Raw genomic sequence first — 9,552 nt, forward strand, 5'->3', positions numbered from 1 at the left:
CGGGCTGCTAACTCAAATGACATTGAAATTCATCTCAGCTGAGTCAAACAACCAGAATAGTCACGTGTAGTAAGATTAATTTCTATTTGTTATCAAAATAAAGCGATGCTTCATCAATAGTTCTATAGAAGAGGGAAAAGTTATTTGTTAATGATACCCTTCCTTCCAATGACTAAGGAGTAAGCTTGAGATTTATAACGCCACATAATAGACAAAAAATCAGTAATAAAACTCTTAGAATTATAAATAAACATAGTAAGTATTCATTAAAGACAAAGGGCTCTTCCAAGTGAGAGTTTCATATTAACAACATTATTCTTATATTGTGGGTGTCACGCTGTCTTGTGGAGGTAACATTTTTTTTTAAAACTAAAATTAGAGACTGGTATCGGGTAGTTTCATACAACTTCAATTATCACATTTGCTGGAAAATGGTAACATTCTTGTATGTGTTTAACAAAGAAAATTATTACGAAACTTGATCGCTGTGGTAATAGGTAGAAGATATCTATGAACCGACCATAGGTATTAGCCTAATTTGTTTACTAAAGTGCTCATTATTTATTATTGTAAAAGAAAAGTGAGAATAATTTTCATTATATATTTATATTTAAAATGCATTTAAAAACTATTTAACAACCCGAAATTCGATCATATTGTAACATAGCACTTTTGACGTTGCAATGACGTCACACATACCTATACGGCATTTGTTGGTTTTTACTTTTCATAAATTAATATACAGTGCAAATGAGTTAAATGTTTAATATATTTAGGCTTGTTATTATTTACATTAAACTCCTGATGGTAGAACTGTCAACTGGAATCACTTTCGATCTTATGAATAAACGAAACTATCTTTTAAAGTAAAACTCTTCATCGATAGGCTTGTCTTTGTCTTCATAGTGCATAAACGTCGTGGGCGAGGTCTTAAATCAGTGATGTTTAACAAACTTTATTACCAAGTCAGCATCCATTATTTAGTGGTGCTTCAGGAAAGCATAATAATGTTTCAGAATATTCTTATTTCAGAAGAAAACAACGACAATTTCAGAGAAAAGTTACTTAAATTATCATCAAGTTGAAGGTTGTTGTTGTTGTTTTGAATTAAGCACAAAGCTACACAATGAGCTATCTGTGCTCTGCCCACCACGGGCATTAAAACCCGGAATTTAGCGTTATAAGTCGGCAGACATACCGCTGAGCCACTGAGGGGCCAAGTTGAAGGAGATCTTTTCTGTTTTTCGCAACATTCTTTCTTGAGTTAATTAAGTTTGTTTGTTTGAGTTTCGCGCAAAGCTACACTAGGGCTATCTGCGCTAGCTGTACCAAATTTTGCAGTGTAAGATTAGAGGGAAGACAGCTAGTCATCACCACCCACCGCTAATTCTTGGGCTACTCTTTTACCAACTAATAGTGGGATTGACCGTAACATTATAACGCCCCCACGGCTGAAAGGGCAAGCATGCTTGGTGTGAAGGGGATTCGAACCTGCGATTCTCGGATTACGAGTCGAACGCCTTAACCCACCTGGCCATGCCGGGCCTGAGTCTATTAAGACAAGTAACTAGAAGAAAAAGAATGTTCACAAGTGCAAAACTTCTTGGTGACAGAGGACCTGACTTCAGATGGGTTACAATTCGCGTTAGTGAGATGACAACGTACTTAGTGAAATTATTGTGGTCTCTTAGATTCTTTGTTTTAGTTTTGTATAAGACAATGAGTAGAAGGTGGTATTTTAAGCAGATCGTGAAACTGAGAAAAATCCGCCTGAGGGTGGAAGTAATCAAGAGTAAACTTAACAATACTTATTGTAATCTGGGCACATAACAATGAAACCTGGACTAAATGGCACCATGTTACTTTCTTAGAACTCGTGAAACTTACTGAAATAATTTGCCAAGACAGTGTCTATAAACAACACAAGAAATGTCCAATTTCACGTTTCCATCTGATCCTCCCCTGTTCCCTTTAATCCTTACTCAGATAACAGTGTAATCCAACAAATGAATAAAAGAAATAGAAAGGAAAACTACAGTGAATATAAAACTTTTAAGTTGAAAACAAACGCTGTCTTTATCGACCATATGAACTGCCACGAAGACTTAGCCACTCATGTGAGCACTGTATCATCTCTTATTTCTACTCCAGAACACGTTAAACTTAAACACATGCTCAATAAAGAGTGAATAAGACCACTCTCAGTTGAGTCAACAAAAGTAGGGATCACACTGTTACAATTATGGAACATATTCGACTTTTTCAAATCGATTTGATTAGCGGAATAGTTTTTAATAATGAATTCGATCTTCTTAGCAAATATTTGTTATACCAATAAAGCTTAATCTGATTTTTCTGATGTTCATATAATAACTTCATTCTTAGCAGATCTTCTTCTCATAGAGAAATCCTCTTGGGCACAAAATAACTACATTTAACAACAGTGTTATGATATAATTGGTCAGTAATGGTTATTCTTCGTTATTTTTAACAAAGAAAATCTATCATAGAAACTAACCATCTACTTAATTAAACCAATTTCTATAAATGAAAAGTTCACTTAAGACGCTAAAACAAAATTTACTGAAACCATCATTAACAGACGTGAAGAGTTTCTTCAAAATCATAGTATTGAAGGAAAAACAACTTTTCACGCTTGACTCTCAGACATAAGGATTTCATTGCATAGTTAAAATTTACAAGTTTATTAATCTAAGATATTTCTAGAACAAGGTCGATAATCCGTTAGTTTTATCAGATTTTCAAATATTAGCATGATAATCTAGTGGTTTTATCAAATTTCGAGCACAAGCCTGTTAATCAAGTACTTCTATCCAATTCCGAACATAAGCATGGTCACCACATACAAGACATTCTCGCAATGTTTTCTCCTTACTTAAAACATAATTCATTTTTAGTAATTTTGTGGATATTTTCTTCATATATAATGATATTTCATAGCGTATTTGTCAATATATTCGACAAACCATAAACTTAATACTGAAAAAAGACACTTGCTTTAAAGCTTAAATTGTTTAATAACATGTACAAATATGGAAAAAAGAGATTTCATATACAGAATTAGAATTGTATTCAACATGAGACAAGGAAACGGTTATGATTACCATTTTCCCATGGCAGTCATATGGTAATCAATGGAACGCATGGTAGTAATGATAGTATGTGGAAAACAAAGCAAAAATGGTTTTAAACACAAGGCAAGAACGATGATTTTGGTAAAATAAAGTAGAGGTTGTGTTTAACACAAAGCAAGATTAGCGTTCTGTATAAAACAAAGTCGAGGTGGTGTTCAAAACAAGACAGGAATGTTGTTCGATGTAGAAGTGCTTTTTCACTTTTGGCAGGAATGATGTTTTGTGCGAAATAAAGTAAAGGTGGTGGGTCATCAAGGAATTATAAACATTCCTACAAGGTAGGAATTGTGTTCTGAGTAAAATGTACAGAAAAAAATGAAATTATTCGTTAATTTGTAAAGTATTATAAGACTATATTTTACTTTCATATACGAAACGAAAAAGGTAGAATATTGTTTATTGATGGTTTGTAAATACATCTGATGTTTTAAAAAGAACATAAAATGTTCAACAGTAAAATATACCTCATCAACTGTGTGTGTATGTACTTACTCATTTCTTGTATGAAATTCAACATTTCCAAGTTTTGGAATCACTGTAGTTATAGAAAATTCAAAGTCAGCGTCTGGTTACTTGATTGTTCTTTTTTTTTCTTCTTCTAAAAGTTTCATTCAAGTAATCTTTTAAGGAGTGAGTCATTCGATCCAGCATGGTAAAGTGGTTAATGCACTCAATTTGTAATCCACGAGTTGCAGGTTCGAATCCCCATCACACTAAACATGCTTGCTCTTTCAGTGATGGTGTCACTATAATGTGACAGTCAATCCAATTATTCGTTGGTAAAAGAGTAGTCTAAGAGTTAGCGGTGTGTGGTGATGACTGGCTGCCTTCTCTCTAATCTTACAGTGCTAAATGAGGGACGGCTAGCGCTCGTGTAGCTTTATGCGAAATTAAAAACAAACAATCTGAATCATTCAAAAATGTATATTATTTTGGATTATTTATTCTGAAACGGATAATTTGAGGAGAAAAGTACCACATTAGTAATACCACAAATAAATAATTTTATTATTTATACTTTTTTTTGACGACGATAAACTCTTGCAAATACTTAGGAAAAAAAGCAACAACAAGAAAACTATTTCAATAGTATTCTCGTGTTGCTTCTACGTCAATGCACAGTGTTAAAAACTACCAGTTGCTATAGCCCATTAAAGGTTTATAACTGTAAAGTTTAGAGTTTAAGACTTGCTGGGGAAAATGAAACTTCTGTAGCTTGGCGCTTTTAACAAGAAAATAACAACAAATATGTAGGCCAATGCATTAGGGTTGTTATTTTTGGAACACATTGTTTTGTAGTGAACACAGACGTTTCGATCTGTTTCAAGGTTCGAGTCCTACCTAGTCCCAGTTTTAACATCTTCTTCGAAATTTCTTGAATTTAAGCACTTTGATAATAGACCCACATTTGTACATTTGACAAATTTAGTTAACATGTAATACAAACACACTCGATGTATAGAGTAATAAGAAAGTTCTAAATTCGAAAGAAAGAGAAGTAATTTTGAAATAATGCTCTAATTTTAGCTATGTATATCTCTGTTGCTATGCAGTGTTGTTGGTCTTTTAAGCTACCGACTAATCTTACCGCATGGATTGCTTGAAATTTCGAACGAGGCTTTCACTTTGGCATGTTTGGTTTGGTTTGTTTTGAATTTCGCGCAAAGCTACACGTGGGCCATCCCTAATTTAGCAGTGTAAGACTAGAGGGAAGGCAACTGGTCATCACCACTCACCGCCAACTCTTGGGCTATTCTTTTACTAACGAATAGTGGGATTGACCGTCACATTATGACGCTCCCACGGCTGAAAGGGCAATCATGTTTGGTGTGACAGGGATTCGAACCCGCAACTTTCAAATTACAAGTCGAGTGCCTTAACCACCTGGCCATGCCGTGCCAATCCACTCTGGCATGATTTAGTCTATACTATTTTATTAGTCGTCAGTTGATTTTGGCGTATTCACAGTGTTAAATGTGATAATGTATAACAATTTTGAACCTAAAATATTTTTAACTTAGTATGCTTGCTTCTGATCAGAAATAAAAGAAATATCTATATTAATTTTTAATTTTAAAAATATACTGTCTTTTCGAGAGGCATTAGATGATTAAATGCAGACGTAATTTACTAAATTAAATACTATTAAATGTAATTTGTTTTATTTTGAAAGGAATGTACAATTAGTAGCAAAATAGTAGTTCATCGTACTTTTCTCGGATGATACATAATGAATTTAGATTGTGTTGTATATCGGTTCTTGAACAATATTGATCTGATTTTTGAACTATTTATTAATGACTTACAATAAATGTAAAAACGGCTGGTTTAGGTTGAGAAAATTTTTTTATCCAGAGGAGCGAACAACGTTTTGACCTTTTTCGGTCATCGTCAGGTTCACAAAGAAAGAAAGAGGTAACTGACCGATAGCTGACCACATGTTTGAAGGGGGTTGTGTAACTAAGTGTAGGAATGTAGAGGACGTGTTTAGATGTTTAATTATATTTATTAATATAGGTATAAAGTTGTTCCTTTGTATTGGTTTATTTTGGGCTTGAGTTGTTGTATAAGTAAGGCTTCTTTAATTTTGCGTTTGTTTATGTTTGTTTCTTTATTTGGAATTTGGGTGTTTTCTGTGATTATGTTGTGTTTATTTGATTTGCGGTGTTCGAAAACGTGTGAAGGTAACTTTTTGTGTTCTTTGAATTTGGTTTCCATTTTTCTACTTGTTTCTCCAATACAGAAGTCGTGGCAGTTATCACATTGTATTTTATAAATAATGTTGGTGTGGTGTTTGTCAGTGTAGTTTTTACACAGCATAGACCTTACTTTTGTGCCTGGTTTTTGAATAAATTTGGTATTAACTAGAATGTCATATATTTTTACTAGTTTTTGCCAAATGTTGGTTATTTTTCTTCTGATGTCGGGAATATATGGTATGGAGCAGTATATGGTTTCGTGATTTTTTGATTCGTGAGATATATTTACTTTTGTTGGTTGATTTTGCTTTATGTTTAGGTGTGTGCGTATAATGTTTTATACGGTTTGTGGAGGAAACTTATTGATGTTGATGAAGTATTGTTTTATTTTGTCTAATTCATCATTAATTTTATCTGGTGAGCATAGTTTTATGGCTGTGTTTATTTGGTTTCTTAGTATGTTGAGTTTTTGTTTTGTTTCATGTGCTGAGTCCCAAGGAATGTATAGTCTAGTATGGGTGATTTTTCGGTGGATTTCTGTTTTGAATTGTGTATCGGTTCTTGTAATTTTGAGGCTAAGAAATGATATTTGATTGCTTTCTTCTTGTTCACATGTGAAGTTGATGTTGGGATGTATAGCGTTAATGTGATTGAAAAAATTGAGTGTGTGTTCTGTAGATGTGAATCCCGCAATCGTGTCATCTACATATCTGTACCAGTATAGTGGTGGATGTAATGCTGTGTTAACTGCTTGTGTTTCACCTTGTGTCATAAAAATATTGGCTGGAACTGGTGATACTGGGTTGCCCATGCTTAGGCCATTTGTTTTTATATAGTTATAGTTGTTGAACATGAAGTTTGTTTTCATCATGGTGAATTCTATGAGAGTTGCTAATTTGTTGCTGGGATATAGAGTTCTAAGGTATTTTGCAAGCTTCAGTGGTTGGGACTTCTGTAAAGAGGGATACGACATCGAAACTGGCCATTACGGCTTTATGATCGAGACGATTACGGTTATATTTGAAATTAAAGGAGTCTTTGATGAATGAGCTGGCTAATGTTACATATTTGGAGAATGCTCATGCTATGTATTTACCAAGATTGTAATTAAACAATTCATTTGTGGACATTATTCGTTGTAGTGGACAATCTGGTTTATGAGGTTTGGGGATGCCGTATATTTGTGGTGTGCGTGAGTTGGTCTTGCGTAGGTAGGAATAAAGTGTTTTCGAAATTGTGTTGGTTTTTTCATTTTTAGTAGTATTTTGTTTAGTTGCATTTCATGTATCTTTGTTGAATTTGTGTGTATTGGTTTAAATTCGTTAGTGTCTGATAGGATGTTCTTCATTTTTTGGATGTATTCATTCGTATTCATTATGACTATAGCGTTACCTTTATCTGCTTTTAGAATTTTTATGTTTTTGTCTTGTTTTAGGTTTTTAATGGAAGTAATGCCTCTTTTTGTAAGATTATTTTTTAACTTTCTGTTTTGTGAAATTATGTTGATGGTTTTGTGAGAAACTTCTTTTAAAAAATCGTTTAAGATGTTGTTTTTAGGTGTTTTTGGAAAATGTAAATTTTTAATTTTTCCTGGGAAGTTTGGCTGTTGGATGTCAATAAAATTGAGTAAGTTGTATTCTTTCTGTTGGTTGTTTCGGTTGTTTTCTTGTTTTTGTTTTCTGTGGAAAGTATCACAAGTCTCCTGGCTAGATCTTCTAAACATATTTTTATTTCTAAGGTTGGAATGTACCCAGGTGGTATTGCGAAGTTGAGTCCTTTGTTAAGTAGATGTATCTCGTCTGTGTTTAGTTGTCGGTCGGATCTGTTAATTATGAGGTTAGTCAACGGTTTTTCATGTTGATGTTTTTTTGTTGTTGTTTGCATCTTAGTTTTTCTAGTTTTTTGTTTTCTGTCATTCCTTGTGTTTATTTTGGTTTATATTTCGTTGTATAAGTCCGTAAATCTCTGGTTTAATGCAGCATGCCAGTTGATAGTCTAGGATAATTTTTTGTTTATGTAAGTCATGTAGTTCTTTGTATTTCGTGTTCAACATGGCTTTAAGTAGTTTGTCTGTAAAGTTTGGATAATATTTGTGCATTAATTAAATTTTTATGATAGTTTTACCTTTACAAAGTTATAGGGTTAGTTGTTTCTTTCTACATTGTAGAATGAAATAGATGTCGTTTCTTCTGTTGATAATTTCTTGGTTTAAGTTTCTTTGGTTTTTTACGATCGTATGAGCGTTTACAGTCAATAGTGGTGTACTTACTGTATGTTAGTTCAGACATAATGGTTACATAGATACGTACAAATACATAGTGGGTTTTCTCTTGGGCTATTCTTTTACTAACGAATAGTGGGATTGACCGTCACATTATTACGCTCCCACGGCAAAAAGGGCGAGCATGATTGGTGCGACGGGGATTCGAACCCGCGATTCTCAGATTACGAGTCGAACGCCTTAAGTTACTGATTAAATAACAGAGAGACAATAAACATAAATATTATCATTTGGTGAAAACAGTTAAAATATGCACTTCCTTAACAGACATCATTCAGAAGATAAAGATATCATGTATGAGAAGATACTATGGCTACCGCACTACGTTATTATAATGTTATGTATACCCCCTCCCAGGCTCGTTGAAATACATGTCGGTTAAATGTGTAATTATCAAAAGTTGTTCACTTAGTTGTGATAGTTGTCCAATTTAAGTTTTTGTATCATTATGAGCGTCACGAGATTCTCGTTTCCAAAGTTTCTCGTGATTTAACGTTCTTACGAAATATTCCCTTTAAGATTTGACCGACCTTCTAACCACAATGCAAAATACGATATAATTCTAAGTTACCCATTTCTTTTAATCTAGAATGACTAAATATTGTAACTATATTCGTTTATGGTGAATAGTTTAAGGCTTGTAACATTTTATACAATTTTTTCACTTAATTTTAATGTTTTATTGCCCATTTGAACCACGTATAATTAAAACATTCGGCGTGTACTTAATCCATGCTACCGTGTTTAGTTACATAATTCACAAACTTGCTCGCGTTCAATGAAATAGGTTGATGAAACTTAAAATCAAACTTTCACAATCATGCTTCTATGCACTAAATAATTTTTATTATTTAAAAATGCACCTAATAATACAGCATAATAACGAGCACCAAACCAGCAATATCCTATAACTTTTATAATTTGTCTGATTTTCTAACTGTAGTACAAACACTGTAGCAGAGAAATATATTAGATACTCCATCTCAACTGCTCCACAGAAATATTTATACTGAGTGAGCCATAGTGGAAAAACCATGAATTTATACACCATTCACAGATAACTTTATCTTTCTATTGAACATAAATTAGATGAGATAAAACATCGAAATTATTTCTTGGATAATAGAATATGTTACAGGTGGGCGTGACAAATGTATCTCACTGTATAATTGATAGTACCACAGATAAAAAAAAGACTCAAGACTGGGAAAATTATATTTTTCGTGGGAATATCAATAGTTTAGTATGATGGATTTGTGTACTTCAAAAAAGGAGTCGTAGGTAAGTTATTAAAGACAGTCAATTTAGAGTTCTTACGTCACGATTGTCATATAGGGAGATATTAAGATTTTATTATTTAGCATATTAAGAATTAAAACCTACATAATATAAAAAAAAATATTATTTACGTTTTGGT

The sequence above is a fragment of the Tachypleus tridentatus genome, chromosome 4 (genome assembly GCF_004210375.1).
Source record: "Tachypleus tridentatus isolate NWPU-2018 chromosome 4, ASM421037v1, whole genome shotgun sequence".
Classification (NCBI taxonomy): Eukaryota; Metazoa; Arthropoda; class Merostomata; order Xiphosura; family Limulidae; genus Tachypleus; species Tachypleus tridentatus.